At 40.7% G+C, this 27,252-nt stretch overlaps 2 protein-coding genes across 7 annotated transcripts in view; one reads left to right on the plus strand and one right to left on the minus strand.

Moving 5' to 3' along the window:
- LYRM4 (LYR motif containing 4) overlaps positions 1 to 27,252 on the plus strand; it is a 162,730-nt gene that overhangs the window by 123,704 nt on the left and 11,774 nt on the right. The window lies entirely within an intron of this gene.
- Positions 1 to 27,252, minus strand: part of PPP1R3G (protein phosphatase 1 regulatory subunit 3G) — a 155,800-nt gene that overhangs the window by 94,744 nt on the left and 33,804 nt on the right. The window contains exon 2 of one of the 6 annotated variants that reach the window (XM_046639991.1): positions 8,787 to 9,375. The exons of 4 other annotated variants lie outside the window; for them this stretch is intronic. The gene's annotated coding sequence lies outside the window, so the exon portion shown is untranslated. Of the gene's footprint in view, positions 1 to 8,786; positions 9,376 to 24,607; positions 24,782 to 27,252 lie in introns of those variants that run through there. One more of the 6 variants, XM_046639993.1, reaches the window with a different exon arrangement.

The raw sequence follows: 27,252 nt of genomic DNA on the forward strand, positions 1-27,252 counted from the left end.
CTGTGGCACATTACTGCCTCTCAGTACCCCATATTACTGTAGCCTGAAAGAAGGGCGAATGTCTGAAAGTCAGCAGGACTCAGGGACGCCAGAGGCATGCCACTGTGCTCATCCGCTTCTGCGCATAAAAGCTTGATATGTAACATTTGCCCTTTTTACATTTGTCCTGGAGTTCTTCACATTATTTTTAAGTGATGAATGTTTTACCTTTAGGGAGTCGTTTATAGGAGTGACAAACATAGTACTGTGATGAGCTAGTAAGATGACATATCCTTGGAATGGCTCATACACCCTGTGTGTGTGTGTTTGTTTGCATGCATGTGCATGCACATGTATGATTTTAAATGCAATTGTGTATCTCATTTTTACATTTCTAAATATTTATATTTAATTTCAATGGAACATTGGCTCCAAATTTTCCACTGTCTCATAGTTTTATTATTCCAATCATAGCTCAGAGAAAGGCTTATCTGAAGCTCTGACCACTCATTGATCTTATTTTAAGATATAAGAAGCCCTTTGAGCACAACCAGAGGCACTCACAACTAGAATATACAACTATGTACTGGGGGCCCTTTGGGAAGAAGAAGATTGGCAATAGATGTTAGCTCAGGTGCCAATCTTTGAAAAAAAAAAAAAGAAGCCCTATGATATCCTAATCTCCACAGCAGTGAAAGACTTCAGGGCTACATTTTTTTTCCATAAGACATACAAAGATTTTTAGATTACTTTTCCCACCAACCTTAGTGTATCTTATAATCCTCGAATTTTTTTTTTGGCCCTGAGCTAACATCTGTTGCCAGTCTTCCTCTTTTTTTCCCTTCTCCCCAAAGCCCCAGTACATAGTTGTATATCCTAGTTGTAGGTCATTCTGGTTCCTCTATGTGGGATGCTGCCACAGCATGGCTTGATGAGCAATGTGTAGGTCCGTGCCCAGGATCTGAACCAGCAAACCCCCAGCCACTGAAGCTGAGCCTGCGAACTTAACCACCCGGCCTCAGGGCTGGCCCCCTGGGATATTTAATAGCCGAATAGATTAGATAAATTGGGCTGCTGAAGGTTTCATTGCAGTTTATGGTTCTTTCCTCCCTGCCCCAACAAAGAACACTTGGAGAATGTCAGGAGAGGCAATAAGGACAAACAGTGGTTTGAGCTGATTTTGAAACCCGACATTGACATCTAAGAAGGTTTGAATCCCAGCTTTGTGACATGCAGTATGACCTTGGTTAAACCACCTAATATCTCCCTAGTCTCCATTTCAGTGTCTGAGATAATAAGCCAGACACCATCCTTGAGACCTGTATCCTCAGGACCTGAGAGTTAATGAGCTAACGGCCATAAATTGCTAACGGAGTGTCACCGAAAATAATCCATAACTAATCTATAAATGAAAATTTGGAGAATTTATTCTGAGCTGAAATGTGAGGACCATGGCCCGGGACCTTTCTTCCCAAAGGAAGAAAGGGCACTGAAGAAGTGGGGTGTACAGTGTGGTTATATACCCCCAAAAAGGATGTTTCACATATGATTGAAATGTCCCTTTTACAATAGTCGCGAGATGGCTCTGTCGGCACAGCGATTGATGGACACAGCAGGTAGGTCTGCTGTCTCAGTGAACACAGAAGGGTGGCAGGTCTGTTGTCTCGAGCTGGGTGGTCACAGGTGAGCTGGGTGGTCAAAGGTGAGCACAGCAATCAGTTCCTAGCCTAAGGAAAGATGCTTATCCTTAAGGAAATGCCAAGTGGGGGGAAGTTACACCTTTATCTTAAGGGCATTTGTTCTTGCCATAGTAAATGTTTAAAGCAGATATACAATGCATGCTCAATGGCCACGGTCAGGCCCTTTTGGAAAAAACAAAGTCAGGCCGAATTGAGTTTACAGCAAATGGCTTCCTCATATATTCCAATATATCCTATTGCTTTCCATTTCTATTTGTCAGGAGTCTGTTAATGTGCTTTTCCCCATAGCATAGTTTCTTTCAGACCCTCATTTTCTTATGATCCTCATTTTATATATACCTTTAATATTATTTAATATCACATTAGTATCTATTTCACTTACATTTTATCACACATATTAGTGAAGTTTCAATGAATTATTAATGAGCATTCAGGACTATACATCCAACAGAAAGCTAAATTAGCTAAATATTACCCAATCATTTATCTGAAATGTGGTGCCATCCTACCACCCTAAAAAAATGTAATAATTAATACGAAATTTCAAGTTCAAAGTACAGTTTTATAATAACAAACAACTGTCATGTCAAATAGTGAAATTTTGTTAAAGGAGCTATTCTAGATGATTAAGAGATGAAACCTGAGTTCTGTAAAAAATCCAAAACTTACATTTAACTTTACACTTGGAAGTACATTATAAATGACAAGGTAATATTTATATGTATATTTATAGGTTTAATTAGCAGTTATTTTATTATATGTCATTCACATAAATGGAAAATTATTTCAAATAAGAGGATGTCATTTTCAGTAATTATTGTTGATATAGTTTTGGGAGAGTTGATTTCTTGGTTGCTGTAAAGAGTGAGTGAGTACGTGCATTGTCTCCTCGCTAGGTAAAGGTTATTACCTGTCAACTAATCTGAAAATAGATCTTTTCCATAACTAATTAATTTTCTTATTTTTTCATCCATATTTTGTACTTGAGAACACTTAGAAGGCACAGTGACTTGTTCAGGCGCACAGATCAAGGCTAATACTCAACTTCTAACTCGCATGGCCCATTACGGCACTGTAATGTTATCCTCCTGTTAAACTGCAAGTATCTCATAGCTTTGGGCTTGTAAAGGCCTTTCTTTCTCCTTCGTGTTTCACATTTCCAATAAATGCCTGCTGAGTATAGTGCAAGGCACAGAGGAGTGAACAATACAGGTGCAGTCCCTTCTCTCAGGAGCTGGCAGTCAGGGAGAACAGACAGTAAACAAATAAGCACACCAATGAATATATCACAACAAGCTGAATTAAGCGCTGTTAAGGAGGGCTGCCTTGGAGGAAGACCAGGGACACCAGTCAAGGATGTCTTCTCTAAGCAAGTGACATTTAATCGGGGACCTGGCGATGAGTAGAGGTGAGTTAAGAGGAGGGTGAGGAAGGACAGGTCGGAGGGAGACAGACTGTGCAAAGACCCTGAGTGCTAAAGAGTTTATTAGCACATTCTAGGAATTATCAGAAGACAGGGATTGTCTTTCTGCATTTAGTCTAAGGGTCACTGAAAACCATCTTGTCCTGGTTTCTCCTCTCCAAGCCGCTCTGTCCACATGGGAGGGAAGTTTCTGCAACCTCAGCAGCCAACTCATTTACAAAAGAAAAGTCAGACAGTCATCTCCTATCAGTGCAGCTCATTAGTGAGACCTGGAGCTTCTGAGACTTCCAGGTGAATTTGGTTTAACAAAGCATCACAAGGAGAGGTGAAACAGAAGGACACAATTTATCCCCCAGTTCACTGCTGCCTGACTTGACTTGCTAACATGGGGAAGTTATGCACTTGGAGAGGTGAACAAGCTGTACCTACCTGCAGTGAAATATTTTTGACTGTGAATTTTTGTATCTCTGTTTCCTGTCCTCCTTCAAACAAAGATTTATAAAACAAATAGTCATATGAGCATATATAAAATTTGTTTAAGCAAACCCAAGGACTTTTTTTGCTTCCTGGACACTGATAACCCACAGTTTAAATCATAACCTCCATTGATACACAGTTCTCAGGGAGAAGGGACACTCATCCACCTCTGGTCACTAGCACTTTGGGTAAAATCTTGAAGTGATTGTTCCTAGGTAGCCTAATCAGCTACTGTAATTATCTGCCCCAAATCCAGGTTAAAATGTTACGATATCAATGAGACAAAGTGCACATCTTTTCCTCTGGAATTGGTTTAACTGGTTAAGAAAACCCCACACATCCTTGTTTTGTTAAGGTAATAAAAGGAATTCACATAGAACATAAATAAATTTTAAATTGCTGAAAAAAAAATATTTTGGTCTTAAACACAAGCATCACAGCAAAACTTACCTGTCACCCAATTAGGAGCATCGTTAAAGCATAAACCTCAAACCCACTCAGTAATACGAACAGTCATGGCCCCTTGTAGGCCGTAGGGACTCATCTCTTGCCCCTGGGAGGAGAAATGGTGGCAAGATCGTTCCATCCATCTCCACGCTATCTTCTCATGTGCTGTTCCATTTTTCGGTAACTTGATCCAAAATGACCATTTTTTATGGTCTCTCTCTCTCTGCAAATCTCTGGCATAAGAATACCTGGCATAGTATTTTTACGTAACAACAAGTCCTAGGTTGGTTAATTCAGTGGCCTATAGACCTCCTGGCTCCAGCTTGGCAATGTCCAACAATAAAAAAAGGGAAGTCCTTGGCTCATGTCTTCCTTTCAGAGTGAGGAAACCTTTTCCACAAGGCCCCAGCCATCCTCCCTTCTAGTTACATTGACCAGAGTTGTGTTACATGCTTGTACCCAAACTGTTTGTTAGGCAGATTGAGACCATGATTGACTTAGATCAGTCAAGATCAACACCATGGGGCTGGAAAGAGGCCTCCCTCCCTTGAAGCTTACAGGTGGCTGAAGAATTTGGGGCTTTGTTGGGAAAGAAGTAAGCGAAAAACAAGCAACTGTGGAATAGGCAACCAGTGGTCTCAACCACAGTAGGTTTAGTGCATGGGGCCAGGGAACCTGCGTTTACCAAGTACTCCAGGTATTGCCTAGTGGTAGTGGTTAAGCAAGCACTTGGGTTTGAATCCTGCCTCTACCTTTACCAGCTCTGTGACCTTAGATAAGTTACCATGTTTAATGTCTCTGCATTTCAGTTTTCTCACTAATAAAAAATGAGAACAACAATACCCACCTAGGAGATGACATGAGATGTCATGTGAATGCCCAGGCCTCTTCATTCCCAGTAAGATCTAATCTTTTTCAGGCAGGGTGTTAATAAGGCCCCCTCAGCTCTTGGCACAATTCATTTGCTTCGCAGGTATTTGTTTCCTGGGGCTGACTAGGGGAAAGATGCTGCTAAACTGGCTAAGCGGACAGGCTAGCAGTATACGGGTGAGTGAGACACACCTTGTGTTGAAGCCACTCGCAGTCTAATGGGCCAGGCAGGAATGAAGGCAGTGTGACAAGCACCGTATGCACCAAGAGCGTATTAAGATAGTTTAAGCAGTTAAGTGATAGTATCAGATTTGTGTGCTAGAGGAATTACAGTAAGGAAAATTATTAATTGTAGAGTGTTGATAATGGAGGCATAGTGTCCAGGTAGAAGACCTAATCCAAGCAAGAGATCATTTGAGAGCGAGGGAATGAGGTAACAGTACAAATGGAAAGGATGAATGAACTCTAGAGATAATTTAAAGACTGAATATGCTGGTTTGGGGGCTCAAGAGATAGGTCTGGTCTAGCAATATAGATTTAACAGTCAGTACTCTTGTAGCATTGGTCGTGAAGCCATGGGTATAAATGAGAGCACATCTGGTGGGTGTTTATTAAAGACATATTGGTGGCCTTATTGATGCTTTATACTGTTTCCTATCAATATGCATGAGGAATGAAGAAATGAACTGCTTATTCTTTTATCCTCCTTGGCATCCATCTCTCCTGCGATTTTTTTTCCTATAATGACGTGGGTCATATTGCTTTCCCTTTAGATGAAGCTTTTTTCGCTTTGTGGGCAGGAGGGCCTTAGCCGTTGCGGAGCCGTCACCATCATAGTGATGAGGAGCATTGACTTTGGTGTCAGACAGACTCTGGGTGTTAGTTCTGGCTCTATTTTGGTCCTGGCTCCACCACTTATTAGCTGTGTAAAATCAGGCACATTTCTTAGTCTTTATAAACCTCATTTTCCTCTCCTGCAAAATGAAAATAATATTATCTCCACTTATCATAACTACATTTCCTTTCCTTTGCTCAAATAGAGAGACAAAAAGGGAGGCAAATTATGAGAAGGAGCAGGAAAAGCTTGCCTCAGACTTCAACTAATATGATGTATTAGAGACTAAAGCCAGAATACGAACGTGTTGATTGTGTACTTGAATTGGTAGGTTGGCATTTACCACAGGGATTGGCCTGTCTCACTGTGCTTTCTGTAGAAAACATCTTTCAGCTCTAAGCCTGGTGGTAGAGCCTGCCTTTCTGTCTCAAAAACATTCTCGAGGAGGTATGTTTCCTTGTCTGGGGGCCACCCCACCAAGCCGAATCACACCTTGGGTTTATGCTAGTAGTTCTGTGGCTCCTACCTTCTTACTGTGGGACATCAAAGCACCACAGCGCATCAGGCCTCAGAGGCCTCAGAAGTCACCTGGGGTAGCCTTGGCTGAGAAACCACGTGGGAAGGGATTGCAGAGGCTTGGCCAGGAATGGCCCCACAGCCTTCAGAGCAAGCAACACATGCCTGCTGTTGCCAGACAGTTCTAACTCAGTGTTTGGGATGCTGGAGAGATTTCTCAGCCCCCATGACTATGAGTAGCTGGGGTTCTCTGAAAAAGACAGGAAGAAAAGCCCCATGAATTAATTATTAGTATTAGAATTTCACTTTTTTTATATACTTGACATATTTCTTACAAATAAGCTGTTCCTTTTCCTTGTCCATGCTGAAGCTAGCCCCCTCTCACCCCAGACTATCAGTGCAGTGGTGCTGAGCAAAGGAGAGCAAGATGGAGGAAATCCAGGCAACAGCAGTTGGAGCTCAGGGAAGCCCTGGGCAGCTTTGCCTTTAGGAAGCCATCTGACAGGCATTTGCTTTTCCTAACGCATACTTGGTAAGCCATTCTAATGATGTGGTCACATCAGATCTCTCTCACCCTCTCTCTCTAAACATTTCTTTTTCTGGGATATGAAATGGCTATTCTGGGAGGAAAGCAATTTGATGTCAGGGGCTCCTTTGAGCCTTGGGAATTAGGACTCAGAAGCTTGGAATTGGAGCTCAGCTGCTGGTGGAAAATACACTGTGAATGTTTTATTCAGTAATGCATATATAACATTGAGCAGAATCCAAATACATAAATCACTTATACAATAGCCGTTAAAAGCCAGCTTCCAGCATTTCAGAACATGGCTGCCAGAATTGCTCACAAAGTCCTCTGTTGCCATCTGCTGGTCGAATGTTTTATTATGCTTTTAAATCTTCGTTTTCCATATTTTTAGTTTCCTTCAGCTCTTCATAGTCCTTTGGCGCTCAGATTTTTCTAGGATAAAATTTGACCCCATCAAAACTGAATTGCCTTGTGTTTTTGAGAATTGTAAAAGAAAACCATAGGACTTTTTAAAACTGGCAGGACAGAAAGAACAAGATAGACAGAGATGACGAAGCCGGTTTCTTCACCTTGGCTTTTTTTTTTTTTTTTTTTTTTTTCTCCTTGGCTGAGGAGGAAGGTTTGCCCCGAGCTAACATATGTGCCATCGTTCCTCTATTTTGTATTTGGGTTGCTGCCACAACATGGCCACTGATGAGTGGTGTAGGTCTGCACCCAGGAACAGAACCCGGGCTGCCGAAGCAGAGTCCACTGAACTTAACCACTAGGCCACAGGGCTGGCCCCCTCACCTTCACTTTTCACCAGTTCTGTGTACATATCTAGGCCCTCTGAATTCAGGCCCCAGGACAGCCTGCATCTCAGGGGCAAAGACTCAATACTTCGTTTGCCTTTAGAAGGGGTCTTGTTATCATAACTGTCTACCTCTCAATATCTGTAAACCACAGTTACCAATATATTACATCAAAGAAACAGGAATTATTAGTATTACCAGTAAAACCTGCCCATAAATCAGCATGAGCTCACATGATTTCCAGCAGAGAAACCTTACCACACAGGCTGCCATGAGTCACCAGAGCCAGAAGGTAAATTTGGTCACCTGTGTAAGACATAGTTGAATAATTATTGGGTAACCTTTTGACATCAGTTCAAAATGGCCATCATATCTTGAATGACAGAGGTGTGCTGACCAGGCATCAGACTAATCCAAAATGAAGATCTTCAATATGGCCGTGGGCTGAAAGCAGATGTCACATGAGCCTTCTCAAGCGAGTTATCAGCATCATACAATTCAGTTATGGCCATGAGCTATTCTGAACTTGAAGTGGCATCATTAGTCTCACCAGCTCTGAAACAAAACATGTGGCATCTCAGCTCCTTGAAGTTGCGTGAGAGGCTGGATGGAGAATATCCAGAATGCAGCCCCATGGTGATTTGGGCTAGGGCAAGGATGTAGGAGTGTTGATGGAACCATGGGATATCATGCCTGCAGTACAACCACGATGCAGATGTTCTGTGAAATTTCTGCAGCAGGCATACAGGCTGAGAGCCCTGACTGGACATGACAGTGCTCTTTTTAGGCAAAGGCATTCCACATAGTGCAATTAAGAGGCAGAGTTGATAAAGCCTGCTGGGCTCTTCAAATCTGGGCATGGCTGTAAGCCCCAAAAAGATGTCAGTTAATATTATCTCCTAATACAAAGGGTAAGTCGTTGGGCAGGAAAATCATGTTTCAAATTTAGAGTGAAACATTTAAAAAGTGATGGCCTTTCACTTTAACCATGAACTATGGAAGGGAATGTGGAATGGCAGAATAGTAGAAATGAAAATCGAGGAATCTAAGACTATAAACCCAAGGACTTTATGTATTATTTATCTACGCTGCATGATAAATCACCCCAAGACTTAGTGACTTAAAGCAATAATCTTTATTTATTACCACTCTCAGCTTCTGTGGGTCAGGAATTCAGACTGGGCATGTCTTACAGAGAAACCTCCACAGTTATAAAAGACTCAAAAGCTGAGGCCTGGAATCACTCACTCGCTCACTCGTCTTAAGAATGATGCTGGCTGTCAGCTGGGAGCCTGGCTGCGATTGTCATCCAGAACATGCACACACAGCCTTGCTGTGTAGAGTTGGCTTCCTCACAACATGGTGGCTGGATTCCAAGGGCAAGAGTCCCAAAAGAGAGCCAGGCAGAAGCCATATGGCCTTTATGACTTAGCTGCAGAAGTCATGCCATGTCACTTCCACTGTCAAAGTACTGGTCAAGGGAGTTACAGAACCTGCTCACATTCAAGGAAAGGGAACTTAACCTCCTTCTCTCAGTGGAGGAGTGTCAAGTCATGCTGTCAGGCGAGCATGTGGAGTGGCAGGACTGTCTTTGAAAAATACCATCTGCCGTACCTATCCCGTTTATTGTCTGTAACCCCATCCCCACACGTGTACAGCAACAGAGTGTAGCATGTTATAGGCCCTCAGTGACCACTGGACCAGTCTGTGATGGTTAAGTGAGTGGGTCGGTGGGTTGGCTGTAGTTCTGGTTCTGTGTCCAATTTGCAGTTTGACCTGGTCTTAGTCTCTCTGGATCTTAGTTTCCCCTTCTGGAAAACAAAAAGACTAAGCTCTAAATCACTGATTATTAACCTTTTTTTAATGTCCCGATATATGTGCTTCAGTGATAGTGGGTTTCGAAACAGGAGTAATTCTGATTGAGAGTGAAGATAAAAGTTTAGAAAAGCCCCCCTCGGAAATTCTAGTCTCCCACCTCCCCCACCCTGAGAATCCTGAGTTGAACGAGCTGTAAAATTTCTTCCAGCTCTGATCTCCATGAGCATTGAAACCTTGGACACATTCCTTGGCTTCTTTGGGTTTTAGTTTCCTGCTCTATAAAATGAAAGACCTATTAAATTATCAGTTAGACTTTTTGCAGCTTTCAAATGTTTGATTTTAGTATTCATGTTGACATAATGAGATTCCTTTAACCACACTAATTCTGCTTTGCTATATGGATACATGAATCTATAGAAGAAGTCCTGTGTTTATAAGTTCTGCCCAGGGTGTTTGAGATGTTTTCCTTTCTGTGGAATGATAGAATCATAGAGTGGCTTTTGTGGTAGGGGCTTTGGGAATCATCAAACTCTCCATCTTACACCTTAGGAAACTGAAGCACAGAGAGGCCAAGTGATTTGCCCAAGGTCAGAAGGTGTATTACTCAGGGTTCTCCAGAGGAACAGACCAATTGGATATGAAAGGAGATTTATGATGAGCAATTGGCTCACACAATTATGGAGGCTGAGAAGTCCCACGATCTGCAAACTGGAGACCCTAGAAAGCCAGCCTGAGTCCGCAAACCTGAGACCCAGGGGAGCCAACGATGTAAATGCCAGTCCACGAACAGGAGAAAATGAAATGAGGTGTCCCAGTTCAAGCAGTCAGGGCAAAGGGAGCGAGTTCTTCCTTCCTCGGCCTTTTGTTCTGTTCAGGCCCTCAGCATTTAGGAGGGCAACTGAATCACTGAGTCTACCAATTCAAATGCTAATATCATCTGGAAGCACCGTCACAGATACACTCAGAAACAGTGTTTAATCTGGGCGTCCCTTGGCCCCCTCAAAATGACACACAAAATTAACCATCACAAAGAGCAGGATTATTGGCAAATTAGGCTAAAATTCTGTTATCTAAGGTAGTGAACTTTACTGTTTGTGTGACATCATCCTTTTAGTAGATCATATATAAACATGTGGACCCCAGGTCCCATCAGTACCCCATGTCTGTCATCTCCATCATTCTAGGAAGAGCCTGCAGCCTAGAACAGTGCTGTCTTCTTAATTTCATAAATGTGGTAAATGTTTAATTACTTTTATAAAAGTATAGATTTTTCAGACATAAAACTCTAGATTAAAGAGCTGAAAGTCCAAAATGATTATAACCAAAGGTAATCATGATCCCACATGGAGGTTCTTGGTATGACATCGGTGGAGAACAACCACGTTTGAATATGTGTAGAACTAGATACTTTAAATACAAGCCGACAGGCTTTCTAATCTACTAGGTTAATTGTTTAGGAGGTGAAAGGTGGCATGAAGAAAACTGTACTGTTACACTGCAGTACAGGACAAAGGAAAGGGTCCACATTTGGGTTTAAATCTGTTGCTACTTTTTACTTTTTAATTGTGGTAAGATACACATAATAAAGTTTACCATCTTAACCATTTTTAAGTACATGTGTTACATTTTTAACAGGTTCTAATTCAGTGACCAAGAACTTAAGAAATAACAAGCAAGGAAGTGCTAGGCCTCACATGTTCACAAGTCAAATCAAGTTGACACACAAGGTTAACTTTTCTAAGCCCAACTCCATGCTTCATAGAAAAGGTCCTCAGCTACAAATTGTAAATACCTGTAAAACACTATTAAAGAGTTTTACTTTGTAAAATATTTATAGCACATCATAGTTTGTCTAAAGCTAATGTTGGTCTCCTTTGATGCTAAAGCCCTACGTACTTTGGATGTACTCTCCATACTTACAAATGCCCTTCCTCCAAACATGTTTAAAATTTTGTCAAATCTTAAACTTTATTTAAACAAAAGATCTTCTATAATATTAAGCACAGTTATATCAAAAGTGTCAAAAACCAGTAAAGTGCTACTGTTTTAAAACCAAGCATTTACTTTTACATAATTTTTCTCAATCTCCTACTCCAGTTTGTATTTTTTGTAAATACAGTGTGACCTGTGTCATGAATTAGACTTGATATTCTGTTGTCTAACTTTGAAGTGTATTGTTGATCAAAGTTCTAGTTGTGATGCATTAGCCATGTTTATAGAGTCGTGGTGATGAGATAGTTTGAACTTTGCCTGTTTCTCTAGGGGCATTGGGCTTGCAGCCTAGATGAGTCGCGCCTCTGCAGTTCACCAGCTCTTTATTTAGAATAGGCTGCTTACCCTCTTCAGGCCTCTCGTCCCTACAACACAGATTTTAATGCCTATTTACTAAAAATGTCAGCAAGGGTACATTCAGTTACGTGTGTAAAGTGCCCCGTGCCTGGAACTTAGTAAGTACTCAGTGAACATTAATATTCTTCTTTTGGAATTAAGCTCTCTCAGGCTTTATCTGTAGCAACCACTCTGAAGCCCTTCTCTGATTGTCAAAAGACTTTTGTGTTAAGACTTTAAAGTATTAAAATGATTGTGAAGACCAAAATTTCTGTGTCTAAAGGATTAATCTCATTTTCAGCTTTTAACTTTTCTCAAAGATCTCTAGCACTTGCTTCTACTTAAAATCCCAAAGAACTTTTCATCTCTCTTAACTTTAATTCTTAACTTTCTTTTACTTTTTTCACTTTTTTTTTACCCCTAGTCTTAAGTCCAAAGTCATGTCTGTCCCCAGGTATATTTTCTGTTGCATCTTGGTGTTTTCTTGGGTTTTGAGCGGGGAATGTGTAAGGGTTCCTTATGTAATAAACAAATGTCATAATATATAAGATTTTCTGTGACATGGTCTAGAAATCACAAATAACACTCAACTTACTTGCTACTGATTCAGAATTCTTCAACTGAGGGAAAACTGCTTAATATCAGTTTTTCTATATTTAAAGTTTTGGCAGAAATTTTTCTTTTGTCCTCATGAAACTTACTTTCATGATACCTTCTCAAAGCCCCTTATCTACCGTTAGTCTTGTTTGGAATCTTTTTTAAACTCCTAGAAGACAGCACAATTGCTTTTCTCTTTGTAACTTCTGAGGCCACTACCATTCCCAATAAATTTTGACCAAAGGCAAAATTAAGTCTGTACCACCTCAAGGTGTGTGAGTAGCACAGTTGGAAGAGGTAAGATATTTGACAGAAGACGTGCCTGTTTTCTGCAACTGATGTGAATTCAGAGCCTCTTATGTAATTTGATGCTAGAAGGAGAAGCAAAATAGAAGCTGGAATTTGCAAAACTGCAGGAGGAATGCTCCCTATCTTCCCTCAAAAATATACTCTGATGAAGGTAATTTGGTTGGTGGTCCCCAGGCAACCTGCAAGGACAAAGCGTATCAACTCTTACTCCAGTTTATGACTAGAATGGAGATACCTAGAAAAGAGCAGGAATTCTGTCTTTTTTGACAGTAGGTCAACAAACAAGTGAGTAGTTTTCATTATACAAATAGAGTAACAGGACATTAGATGCAGAATATTAAAATGTGCATCCAGGGAAAATGTTTTTAAATACAGGTGGACATACAGAGGAATACCAGCAGCCATGTAGCAAAGTCAATACTTAAAGGACACTAGAGTTTATAAAAGAAGGAACTCAGTGAAGACACTCAGTATGAACATGGCAAGATTGCAAAATTACAAACAACAAACTTGAACAGCTTTTAAGGCTCTCTCTGAATGGAGCCAACCCTAGGAGTCTGGTGTCTGCTGGTCTGGTACTCTCCTGACAGATCCTGAAGGCAACACTTCTATATTGGGTGTAAAAGAAGCACCAGTATGATGCATCACTTCCACCTCTAGGTGTATACCCAAGAGAAATGAAAACATATATCCACACACAAAAGGTGTATAAGAATGTTCATAGCAGCACTATTCACAATAGCCAAAAAGTGGAAACAACTTAATGCTCACCAGCAGATGAATGGATAAATAAAACATGGTAAATCCATACAATGGAATATATTTGGCCTTAAAAAGGAATGAAGTACTGATACATGCTGCAATGTGGATGACCCCTGAAAACATTATTCTAAGTGAAAGAAGCCAGACACAAAAAGACATATATTGTATGACTCTATTTTTATGAAATGAACAGAATAGACAAATCCATGGAGACAGAAAGAAGATTAGTAGTTGCTAGAGGCTGGGAAGGATGGGAGGTTTAGAAGGTGACAACTAATAGGTACAGAGTTTCTTTTGGAGCTAATGAAAACTGTTTGTGGTGATGGATGCACAACTTTGGTCGTACTAAAAACCATTGAATTTTACACTTTAAAATGGATAGATTTTATGGTATATGAATTATGTCTTCATAAAGTTATTCGGAAGAAGAGGTGCTAGGAAGAAACCAGAGCTCTTTCTATGCATAACTCTCTACAAGAAGAAATGAAGGAAATCTAACCAGTCTTCCCACAGGTGTCATTTTCGTGGGACAGTTTAGCATGCTGTTAGAAGAGGCTGTGGTTAGAACCTGAACTCCTGCCTTCTACTTCTCCACCTCCAGCCTGGCCCATTCTAAAAGGCAACAGGAAACTGGGCAAGTTATTAGTTAGAAGAATATTGACTTGGTTTAAAAAGTCTTGAATAGAATTACCATATGAACTAGCAGTTCCTCTTCTGAGTATATATATGCCCAAGAGAACTGAAAGCAGGCACTCAAACAGATATTTGTACACCAGTGTTCATACCATTATTCACAACAGCCAAAAGGTGGAAGCAACCCAATTGTCCATCAACAGATGATGGATAAACAAAATGGTATATCCATACAATGGCATATTATTTAGTCTTTAAAGGAAAAAAATTCTGACACATGCTACAGCATGAATGAACCTTGAAGACAGTATGTTCAGTGAAATAAGCCAGGCACAAAAGGACAAATATTGTATGATTCCACTTATATGAGGTCCTTATAGAAAGTAGAATGGTGGCTGCCAGGGGAGGGGGGAGTAGGGAGTTAGTGTTTAATAGGTACAGAGTTTCAGTGTGGGAAGATTAAAAAGTTGGGATGGATATGGTCATGATTGCACAACAATGCAAATGTACTTAATGCCATTGAACTGTATACTTAAATGTGGTTAAATTGGCAAATGTTATGTATATTTTACCACAATAAAAAACAGTATTAGATTTATTTCTAATTCTAGAGCTGAAAAGCTTTTTTGAGTGGATTCAGCAGGAAAACTTAAAAGAAAATCCTTGTCTTTGAAGGAAACAGGGCCTAAGGCATCTAGAGTGAACCGCACCTGGGGAGCTCATTCTACTACCATAAAAACCACACCTGGAGTGAATCCGCGCTCAGTTCATAGGCCCAAGAAATGTCGTTAGCTAGGGAAAGGAAGGAGAATAGGGGATAAATGTAATAATATTTATTCATATTAATAAAAAAGTAATAAATGTGGTTTCTTAAATAGACATTTGGTTACCTTCTTCCCTGTATGTTAGTTTGCAATGGCTGGGACTTTTTGTTTGTTTTTTAACTTTTTTCCCCCCCAGTTTGATCGACAAATAAAAATTGTATATATTTAAGTGTATGACATGATGTTTTGATATATATATATAAATTTTGAAATGATTACCACAATCAAGCTAATTAAAATGTCCATTACATCACATAGTTACCTTTTTTGTGCTGTGGTGAGAACACTTGAGATCTGCTCTCTCAGCAAATTTCAAGTATAAAGTATATTATTATTATTACTATTAACTATAGTCACCATACTGTGCATTAGGTCTCCAGAACTTACTCATCTTATAAGTTCAATTTTGTGCCCTTTAACCAATATCTCCCCCATTGCCCCCAGCCCCAGCCTCTGGTAACCACCATTCTTCTCTCTGTCACTATGAGTTCTACCTTTTTCCTGAGATCCTGCAGTATTTGTCTTTCTGTGTCTGGCTTATTTCACTCAGCATAATGTCCTCCAGCTTCATTCATGCTTTTGCAAATGGCAGGATTTCCTCCTTTTTACAGCTGAATAATACTCCATTCAATGAATATCTGTATGCACACACACGTATATATACAAAAAAAACATTTTCTTTATCCCTTCGTCTGTTGATAGACACTTAGGTTGTTTTCATATCTTGGCTGTTATGAATAATGCTGCAATGAACATGGGAATGCAGATATCTCTCCAAGATAGTGATTTCAGTGCCTTTGGATATGTACCCAGAAGTGGGATTACTGGATCATAGGGTAATTCTATTTTTAATTTTTGAGGAATTTCTATACTGTTTTCCATAATGGCTGTACCAACTTGTTTTTTTAACTTTTTATTATAGAAAGATATGAATATATACAAATGTAGACAGAGTAGTATAATATACCCATTACACACCTTTAATAATTATATACTCGTGGCTAATGATATTATATCTATATGCCCAGCCATTCCCTCTCATATTATTTTGAGAAAATTTATATTTCATATGAAACAATTTTAGTATATATCTGACAAGATAGATTCTTTTTTAAAACATAACTAAAACACCATTATCATACCTAACAAAATAACAGTAATCTTTAATATCATGAAATATACAGTTTAAATTTTAAATTGTCTCATAAATATAATTTTTTACACTCTGTGTGTGTGTGTGTGTCTTTGAGTTAGGATCCAAATAAGGTTCTGGATAATGTATCTCTTGAATTTCTTCTAATCTGTAAGTTCTGCCTATATATCTTTTTTTTTTGCTCACTCTTGTTTTTTCTTCTTAAAGATTGGCACCTGAGCTAACAACTGTTGTTGCCAATCTGGTTTTTTTTTTCCCTGCTTTTTCTCCCCAAATCCCCCCAGTACGTAGTTGTATATTTTAGTTGTGGGTCCTTCTAGTTGTGGCATGTGGGACACCGCCTCAGCATGGCCTGATGAGCGGTGCCATGTCCGCGCCCAGGATCCGAACCAGCAAAACCCTGGGCCGCGGAAGCGGAGCACGCGAACTTAACCACACAGCCACGGGGCCAGCCCCTTTTGTTTTTTCTTGAAATTTGTTTGCTGAAGAAGTAAGTCCTTGTATCTATTTTTGCTGATTTCATCTTTATCACTTATCTTGTATAAAAATTAGGTAGATCTTAACTCAATAGATTCTTAACTTCAGCTGGATGTTAGACGCACCTGCGGAGCTTTTAAAAATCCTGACTTGTGTGGAAACAGTTTGGCAGTTCCTAAATAACTTAATTATAAAATTAACATATGACCCAGAAATTCTACTTCAAAAGAATTGAAACAGGTTTTCAAACAAAAACTTGTACACAAATAGCAGCACTATTCACAATAGCTAAAAGGTAGAAACAACCCAAATGCCCTTCAACTGAAGAATAGATAAAACAAAATGTGGTATATCCACACCGTGGAATTGAACCGTAAAATTAATAAAGTAGTGATATATGCTACAAGCTGGATGAGCCTTGAAAACTTTGTGCGAAGTGGAAGAAGTCCAACACACAAGCCATATATTTGTATGGTTCCATTTATATGAAATATCCAGAATAGGGAAATCAATAGAGACATAAAGTAGATTAGAGGTTACCAGGGGCTGGAGGGAGGAGAAATGGTGAGTGACAGCTTAGTGGGTATGGGGTGATGGAAAAGTTGTGGAAGTAGATAGTGAAAATAGTTGTACAACACTGCAAATGTCATTAATGCCACTGGATTGTACACTTGAAAATGGTTTAAATAGTAAGTTTTATGTTATGTATTTTACCACAGTTTTTTAAAATTCTGACATGTAAGCCACCCCCCAGACCGAGTAAATCATAATCTCTTAAGTGTGACCCAAATATCAGAATATTCTAAAGCTCTCCAAGGGATGCCAGTGGGCAGCCAAGGTTTGGAAGATAGAGGCTGGATTTCAAGTCGTCTTCGTAGGTGCTGGTGGGGGCGTGATATATTTAAATTTGTGCCAGTCTGTTCACTTGTTCTGAGGAATAGCCGTGTCCTTTCAACTGCTGTCAGACAGCAGATGCTGTCAGAAATCTGCTGCCTAGAGTTAGGCAAAATATTATGTCTTTTTTTTAGAAAATAAATGTTTGGAAAGCCTGAGAAGAAAAAGATCACCTTGCACTGATGTGATTGTTTTTTAATATGAGAGAAAAAGGCCCTGCGTTTCTAACTGCCATCTAGATATGTGAAACAGTGGCATAGCCCATGAAATGGTAGCCTCGAGACAAGTGGCCCCTCAGTGTCCCCAGTCTCCCCAGGCGTGCACACACCCTGCCAGAGCAGACTCGGGGTGTGTCCCGGCCACTTCTCCAGAAAACCTAGGGGCAAGAGAACAAGCAACTGCTACGACTCTTCAGGGAGGGAAGTGAGCTCCCCTGTCATCTGTCTAATCCGGGCATGGTTCGTGCTGCCATCAGTCCTGTAGAAGCTCAGCAGTACTTGCTTCCCTGCCCCAGGAAGGAACATGCCGTTTCCTTAGCAAGACTCGCTTCCCGTGAGCTCGGATCAGACCACAGCTGCTGCCGCCTCTGCGGCTTTGGCAGAGTTGCAGATAGCTTAAACGTAGATAGGGAGTTGTAGTTCTCCTTTGCTTCAGCCAACTTCCTTTTCTGGCAAAATCTGAATAAACTCAAAAACACTGGGCAAGTGGCTTGTTGCTCCCCATGGAGCTTCACAAAGCTAAGTTCTTTATGTGATCCGAGAGATGGATGGCTTGTTATTTTCTTTGCTCAGCATTCAGTTAATATCCTAAACTCTCATTTCTGAAAATGACTGTGGCTAAGATGTACTCCTTAAGCGGAACTACAAATTAAACTTGGAAATCACAACTCGATCTTTCTCAGCCTTTTGTAGCCCAGCCTAAGTGACCGAAGGACTCTTCTGTTTGAATAACATGAAGTTTCCGTCTAAGATATTAATTAGAAAAACACTTTTTCAGATGAAGTGTGTTGTAGTAAAAACGTCATAGATTTTGCTCTGACCTACATTTCCCTCACCAACCACCTTTCTAGGCTCATCTCCAGCCTAGGAGCTGGCCCTGTTTCCTCCCTTCCTTGCTGTGACCGTTGATATGCTTGTTTAGCTCTAATAAAGTAATAAAGCTTGGTTGTGAATAAACACATATATATGGTTTTTTAAAGGTTATATGCACTTTTGGAGTCAGAAGACCTAGAATGTCATATGTCAGCGCCATAATTAATTTACCAGTTGTGAAAATGTAGGCAGGTTACTAAATTTCTCTGATTCTCTTTGCTCATCCATAAGATGTATGTGAGTCTTATGTATTGCGTAGAGTTTTTGTAAAAATTAAGTGAGAAACTAAGTAAAGCATCTAAGCTGACACATGCCCAGTAAATGTTACTTTCCTAAATAGGTAGTATTGCTAAGTAGGTAAGACAAGTGATCCTCAAACTTAATCCATCACAGGCAGGGGGTTAAGGGATAGGATGCAAAAAGGCCTTCTCTCTTCACTGTGGGGGTGTCCTGAAAGCCACAAGAGCTGGGTACAGTTAAACCAGGTTAGAATTTAGGATCTGCTGATAAATCCTATCTATCAATTGTAGATCCATGATTCCTTGAAGATAGAGGTATAAGTTAGGGATAAAGTTATGAGGCCAAGGCATATGATTGCATCTCAATTATGATTTATATCTTGCCTTTTTTTCCCACTGAAAATATATTTTCTAGGTCATTAAATATTCTTCATTTCTAATGATTACATATTAAGGATATTCTGTCAGAGAAAGCTATGGGCAACTCTGTGGCAGCTAATTTGAAAATCTAATAAAAAGTAAAGTAGCCTGAGATTTAAGATTTTCTTTGGCCAAGTCCTTGACCAATTTTTGTGGATGCTTATTTTGGTAAATATCTTATGGACATGTTTTTAAAAAATATATGCTTTGAGTTGCATATATGTGTACTTAGTTTGTTCATCGTATTATTCAATTCTTCTATGTCATTGCCCTCTTAAAATGGACTGGCTCTATCCAGTTTTGAAAGAGGACTATCAAAGTTCCCCACTATAATTTTATTTTCATCAGTTTCTCCTCACATTTCTAATAGTTTAATCCATGTATACTTAGTTACTGTCTTATTTAGTGCATACAGGTTTACAACTGCTATATGTGTTTTGTAAATGTTGCTCATTTTTCAATTTAGTGCTTTTAGACTCAACTCTGCCTTGTCTAATGTTAATATAAACATGTGTTTTCCCCCTCAAATGTGCCTAGTGTATCTTAATTCATCCCTTGATTTTCAGTCTTTATCACTCTTGTTTTAGGTGTTTTGTTTTGTTTTGTTTTGTCTATCCCAGATAATCCATTTACGTTTCATATAATGGCTGGTAGGGTTGATTTTATTCCTTCCATCTCATTCTATTATTAATTCTGGTTTATTTCCCTTCTTCCTTTCTTTGTTTTTGTTGGTTTTATGAAGTAGCTATTCATTCCTTTTTTTCCTCTTTTAGTAGTTTGTGAATTCTGTTGTACTCCTCTATGCCCTTGACGATTGCCTTCTGTAGCCTGATGCTTATAATTAGAAGCATACATTTGTTACCATTATTTGAAAAAGGATATCTATTTCTCCCATCAAGACATCCTATTTCCCTACGTATATAAATTTCATAAATTTGTTCATTGCTTACTAGTTGTTTCTTTCCAAGTCGCTCTAATTGCTTTTATTGTATACTACTTGTCCATCTCTCCCAGCAGCTTTATGTTATAGGCAGCTATTTGGATCAGTTTTCTTCTCTCTGGCTTCTAGAGTCCCTTAAGCGTGTTGTTGTTTTTCTTGGTCATCTCACTGGGTTCAGGTCTGGTTGTTGGGGTGCCCTACATGGCCACGTTTCCATAAGGATAAAAGGGAAGGATCTCCTACTCCCAGGAGACCACTGGGCTAGCAATGGCAGCAACTGCCTGTCTTCCTGTTCCCAGGTCCCCTCATACGATCCCATCCTCAGGAACAGGGAGTGCCAGCCTTGCTTTCCAGTTCCTCCTTGACTGATAAAGTTCACTTACAAGACCAGTGTCAGCCAGATCACCAGGGTCCACAGACCTCCTGCAGCTACACTCATCGCAGAATCCTCAGTGCTGGTCTCCAGGCCCGGCATGCTCTCCAGGAAGAAGGCTCTCACTCACACCAGCTGCTCTACTTGCCTCAGCAGCTTCGTGCCTATCTCAGAGAGGCAGAGAGATTGGATTTGGGAGCAGAGGGGAAGCGTATCTGGTCTCCGAGTTCCCAGAATCCCTCCCTCCAACCCTTCTTAATAGAGAGATTTCAGAGTCAATTAATTTTGTAGTGAGAGCTGGAAACCTAATCAATATTGAGAATATAATCTATAAGAAAAGCATATTCCAAGAACTTAACTGACTTAGAAATAAAGACCTCATAGAGCACACCCTCCCTCCCCTCCACGCCACCTCCCTTGGTTACTCCTTGGTACTTGGTCTCTGACTTGGCCTTTGTGGGCTGCCTTGTACTCTCCCTTCAGTGTGGCTGGTAGAGTAAGGATGGGCCTAGAGCTATCTTTTCACATTTTCTACAGTAAAATATGTTAAAGTTTTCAAGTTTTTATTTTCAACATAACTACAAAATAATGGTAGGCTGAGTAATGGCCCCCAAAGATGTCCACATCCTAATTCCTGGAAACTGTGAATGTTCCCTTTCATGGCAGAAGGGACTTTTCAGAGATAATCAGGTTAAGGATTTAAGATGAGGAGAGGATCCTGGATTTTCCAGGTGGGCCCTAATTGTAATCACAAGTGTCCGTATAAGAGGAAGGCAGAGGGAAATTTGACTACAGAAGAGAAGCAGGAGATGTGATGACAGAGCAGAGATTGGAGTGATGTGTTTTTGAAGATGGAGGAAGGGGCCACAAGCCAAAGAATACAGGCAACCACTAGAAACTGGAAAAGATAAGGAAACAGATTCTTCCCCCAGAGCCTCCAGAAGGACCCAATCCTGCTGACACCTTGACTTTAGCCCACTGAAACTGATTTTTGACTTCTGACCTCAAGAACTGTAAGAGAATTTGTGTTACTTTAAGCCACCAGTTTGTGATAATTTGTTACAGCAGCAATTAATACATAAACTTATCCTTTGGAGAGCTGATGAACCCAATGCCACTATTTCCTGTCCCCAGTCCCCAGGAAGGAATGGGATGGACACAGTCTTGAGACATGTCACATACATATACAGTGACCCTTGCGGTCCTGGGAGCATGGCTGGAGGGTGGTCAGGGTTGAGGCTACTGGCTGCCTCCAAGCCCTTAGAGACAGTGCTCATGTGGAGATATTCTGCGCTAGTGACCAAGAGAGGTGCTTTGTGGGGATTGAGGTTTTCTTTGAGCAAGTGCCTATGTGAACTGCACATCAGAGGTTCTTGGGGAAGGGGGCAAAGCCAAGCCTTCAAAGGAGTGTGGGCCCCAGCATGGACTGTCTGAGAGAATCCCCAGGCCCCAGCTCTGGGGGAGCATCAACATCTTGTCATGTGGGTGAGAAGGGACCTCACTCAAAGTTGTAAGTAAAACCAAGATTGACGGACTCATCCCCCACATAGTAGTTCACATCCAAAGTTGTGTAAGAACATCAGGAAGTGTGGACAGAGAGGAAAACAAAAGAGAACAGTTAGAGGGCCCATAAGACAAGTTCACAAAATGGTTGTGGGGAGGTAAAGGAGGAGGGAGAGCATGATCTCCAAATGCACTTATTTGTGACAGTCAGTTCGTTAAAAGTGGCCCCTGAAATCTTCAGATATGATTTCTTTCCCCGAGAAGGAAAAGATAAAGGTGTCTGCCTTTTATCTGCTGTCCATCAGCCAGGCAGCCTTGTAACTTTGACTTTCCCTGGTGGAGTGTGCTCAGCCACTCTCAAGCCTGACAGCTTAATGAAGCCCTTGGTATTATTGGTGAGCTAAAGAAGCACCTTGTATCTGGGAGGCCACAGGGTGCCCAGGCAGTTGGTCACCCCCACTTTCAGCTAGGAGCAGGGAGAGAGCGGAATAGGCACCCTGCTCCCAAGATGTGAATGTCATGGCTGCAGTTCTCTTCACGTTGGCAGTTCTATAAAATGTTTCTGTGCAGACAACAGAAATCTAAATTGAAATTTCCACTTAATTTTTATTGTTCCAACAGGAGTACTGTTTATTTTGTGGAGGATCAACAACTTCAAGACACTATTTCCTATTGCATGCCTAGATTTCTCCTCACCAAGGGTTGACTGGTCTTCCACGAAAAAAATTTCATTGGATGGTATCAATGTCAGCTTCCTGGTTTTAGTATTGTACTAGAGTTGGGCAAGATGTTATCATTGGGAGAAATAGGGTGACAAGTACACAGGACCTCTCTGTACTACTTTTGTGAACTTCCTCTGAACGTATATTAATTTCCAAATAAAAAGTAAAGGTTAATATGGTAAATTTTAACATAATGTATATTTTGCAATGTTTTTTAAAAACCCACTAAAAATAAAGAAAACTTCTTTTTAAAAAAAGGATGGTATAGACCAGCACTATTCAATGGAAATATAACGCAAGCTATAAATCCAAACCACATGTGTATTCTAGTAGCCACATTAACAAAATTAAAAAGAAACTGGCAAAATTAATTCTAATGTATTTTCTTTAACTCAGTGTATCTAGAATATTGTCATTTCAACATGTAATACAAAAAATATTAAGATATTTTGCATTCTTTTTTCCTTATTAAGTCTTTGAAACCCAGTGTATATCTTATAGAACATCTCAGTTTGGCCTAGCCATATTGCAAGTGCTAAATAGCCATGGGGCCAATAGGACAACACAAGTATAGGTAGTATTTAGGCTATAAACACAAAACCTTTAATGTCTCTTAACATCTTTTAACATATTTATTGAGATTCACATATCATACAATTCACCCATTTGAATTGTATGATTAACTGGTTTTTAGTGTTTTCAGAGTTATGCAGCCATCACCATAATCAATTTTAGAACATTTTCAGCACCCCAGAAAGAAACTCCACACTCATTGGGAATCGCTCCGCATTCTCTCCTGCTCGCTCACTCACCGCAAGCTCTTGGCAAGCACTGATCTACTTGCTGTCTCTATGGATTTGCCTATTCTGGTCATTTCATAAAAAAGAAATCATACAATATATGTCCTTTTGTGTCTGGCTTCTTTCACTTAGTATAATGTTTTCAGGAGTCATCCACATTGTAGCATGTATCAGTATGTCATCCCTTTTATGGCTGAATGTATTCTGGTGTATGGATATACCATGTTTTATTTATCCATTCGTCAGTTGATGGGCATTGGGTTGTTTCCACCTTTTTGCTACTGTGAATAGTGCTGCTGTGAACATTCTTGTACACCTTTTTTGTGTGGACATATGTTCTCATTTCTCTTGAGCATATACCTAGGAATAGAAGTGCTGCACAAAATCATTTTTGCACATGACTGATTTTTTATACATTTTCCTTTGCCATATCTGCCTGTTGTTTACATACTTCAAAGAACTGAGCATTTTTAGCACCTACACTGCTAATCTCCCTGTGGTCTTGGAGGATTTGTTTCCATCCCCCTGAGTTTTATAGTGAGTTGGTGCTGGAGGCCGGGTGGTGTCCCAGGCACTACCAAAGTGCTAAGGCCATAAAGAGCTTTATCACTTTCTTCCAAGGGAGAGGAAGCCTGGTGCTCTCACGGTTCTGGGTGACCTTTCATTATGCATTAGAAGAGTTTGGGATATTTCTATCAGAGAATAAAGGAAATAATCTTGATATCTAAAGGGCTCACGTTTGTGGTAAATCTCCAGGTTTCTATAATAGAGTCCCAAAGCTAAATGATAGGAACACGTTACTTTCATTAAGAAACGATTTGGAAAGGAAAGGAGAAAGGTGAGGGCTTCTTACAAACAACTCTAAAAGAGGGGCTTGTCCCACCAGCCGGGCCATGTCCTCAGGGTTGAAGCCCATGTCAGGGTCCCTTCGTCTTGGTGATGAGAGAAATGGATTAGCCACCTTGTTTGAACAGAAAAGCAAATCAGAAATCAGTCCAAAGGAAAGCTACTTACAGCAGGTCAAGTTTTGGCCTCAAGTGGAAATCCAGAGCATGGCTTTTATCACTGAGATCATCATCAAAGGCTTCAAATTTCACTCTCTCTAAAAAACGGCAAGTACTTCAGATGTTGCAGTTTCTCTAGTTCAAGGGAATATCATTAAAACATCTTCTTCCTGGGGCCAGCCCCGTGGCCTAGTGGTTAAGTTCACACACTCCGCTTCGGTGGCCCAGGGTTTCACTGGTTCGGATCTTGGGCAGGCACACAGCGCCGCTCATCAGGCCATGCTGGGGCAGTGTTCTACACACCACAACTACAGGATGTACAGCTGTGTGCTGGGGGGATTTGGGGAGAAAAAGCAGGAAAAAAAAAAAAAGATTGGCAACAGTTGTTGGCTCAGGTGCCAATCTTTAAAAAACAAAAACAAAAACATCTTCTTCCTAAACAACATGAAGAACTCTGCTGCAAGGACTGCCTAAGGAAGAAGCCTTGTCCGCCAGGCTCAGCTTCTGGCTCGTGACCACTCAGAGTGCTGGGTTCCTGCTCCTCTGGCCGGGGCTTGCGCGGAGACCTTGGACAAGTGCCTTCTTCTCTTGGGATTCATTCATTCTTTTAGCAGAGATTGACTGAGACAGCGTGCTAGGCACTGGGGACAGCTAAGGGGGATGTTTGCTCACAGACTGATTTATGATCTCAGACTCAGGCTGCATAGACCCAAGGTTCCATATTGAGACAACAAAAGCATGCCATTGGCTATTCTGAGTGGCTTTGAAGGGGAGAAGAGTTGGTGGAGGGCCTGGAGCTCGGCCAGGGAATGAGGATTCAATATGAGTGAATAAAGAAACCATGGGGGCTGGCCTGTGGCCAAGTGGTTAAGGTTCTGCGCGCTCTGCTTCAGTGTCCTGGGGTTCACAGATTCCAATCCCAGGTGCAGGCTTGCTCCAGTCATAAGCCATGCTGTGGAGGCATCCCACGTGCAAAGTAGAGAAGGATTGGCATGGATGTTAGCTCATGGCTAATCATCCTCAGAAAAAAAAAAAGAGGAAGGTTGGCAAGGAATGTTAGCTCAGAGCAAATCTTCCTCACCAAAAAAAAAAGAGAGATAAACCATGCAGGTTTCTATGCCAAGAACCTTCATATAATCATATGATCAGAGAGAGATGATTCTAGCAGCTGTGTGCGGTGGACTAAGGTGGGGCAAGGGTCCTTTCTCCTCACCATGGCTATGCCAACCACATTAGCAAGGTCATGAAAGATATCCCACAGGCCTCATATGCTGAGAACTGGCTTCCAGACTCTTGGGGGAATACAGTTTCATTGGGGGTAGGAACGAAGCTGACTCCACACTGCTAGGTGTAAGGGATATGAAACTGACACAGCCCCAGACTTCAAGAAGCTCACAGCCTCCTGTTGGAGACAAACACATAATCTACATAAACTATAAAGGCAGTACAGTGTGGCTGGTGCTGTGACGGAGACAGTACAGAAGGTCATGAGTGCACGGAGCACTTTTCCAAATCACGGTCTGAAGCCTCATCCCAGATCTGCTACCTCAGAATCTCTGAGGGTTGGCAAGGAGCCCTGCAGTAAATCTCACACACACTGAAGTTTGAGACGCACTGGCATAGTGGGGGCTGTGTGCCTGCTGCGAGAGGTGCCGGGCCGGGACGTGGGTCAGGGAAGACTTGCTGGAGGAAGGACACCCGAGCTCAGGACAAAGCCAGCCAGCCTGTCTGTTCTTCCCTGAACGGCTGCCTTGTGCAGCTGTGATTCCTGGAAGTGTGTCCCCACTTGCCTGAACAGCGATAATTCTCTCTTAGAGGGTCCATCCGTGAGAGATGGACATTTCTGAAGTCATACTCTTAGCCCAATTGGATACATAAGGGACAAAAGGAAAGAGGAGAAAAGAGAGAAGAGGCAAAAGATATGAACTCATAAAAATAATATATTTTCTAAGAAAAAAATCCTTTCTCCAAAATGTAAAAAAAGGGGGGAAGGGGAAATAAACCTTATCTTGGATTTGATAATGTTTTCAGCTGAAATACACTGTTTAACATTTATAATTGTGAAGACTATGTAGAAATTTAGGGAAATGTGTGTGGTATTAGAAATCTAAATTAATAACACCAAATAGTATATGCACGTGATAGTTTGTAAACAATTACTTCTAGCTTTTCATATGTAAACATGACAGAATTATTAGGCAAAAATAAAAATAAAGTTGATTTGGGATGGTGGGATTTTTAAATTTTGGTGGGGTGGTTGACTTTTTAAATTTTCTTTTAATACGTTTCTTTTAATAGCTTTTTTTTTTAAAGATTTTATTTTTCCTTTTTCTCCCCAGAGCCCCCCAGTACATAGTTGTGCGGTTTTTTTTAGTTGTGGGTCCTTCCAGTTGTGGCATGTGGGACACCACCTCAGCGTGGCCTGACGAGCACTGCCATGTCCGCACCCAGGATTCGAACCGGCAAAACCCTGGGCCGCCAAAGCGGAACACAGGAACTTAACCACTTGGCCACGGGACCGGCCCTCTTTTAATAGTTTTTTAAAACTACACTGTATCGCAGAATTAACTGAGAATTAAAGGATTAGAATTTAGAGATTTGCTTCAAGTCAGCGTAGTAAGTATTAACCCCGTGATGTTGGATAAATTAACTTTACCTCCCAGGCCCTGATCTCTTTAAGTGTAAAATAGAGTTAGAGTGATGATGATACCTACTCAACAGCCCTTAGAAGGATCAGGTGAGCCAATAAAGTGTATAAATACTTTGTGAACTTTAAAGTGCTAGACAGATATTAGTTATTA

The sequence above is a fragment of the Equus quagga genome, chromosome 15 (assembly GCF_021613505.1).
Source record: "Equus quagga isolate Etosha38 chromosome 15, UCLA_HA_Equagga_1.0, whole genome shotgun sequence".
NCBI lineage: Eukaryota > Metazoa > Chordata > Mammalia > Perissodactyla > Equidae > Equus > Equus quagga.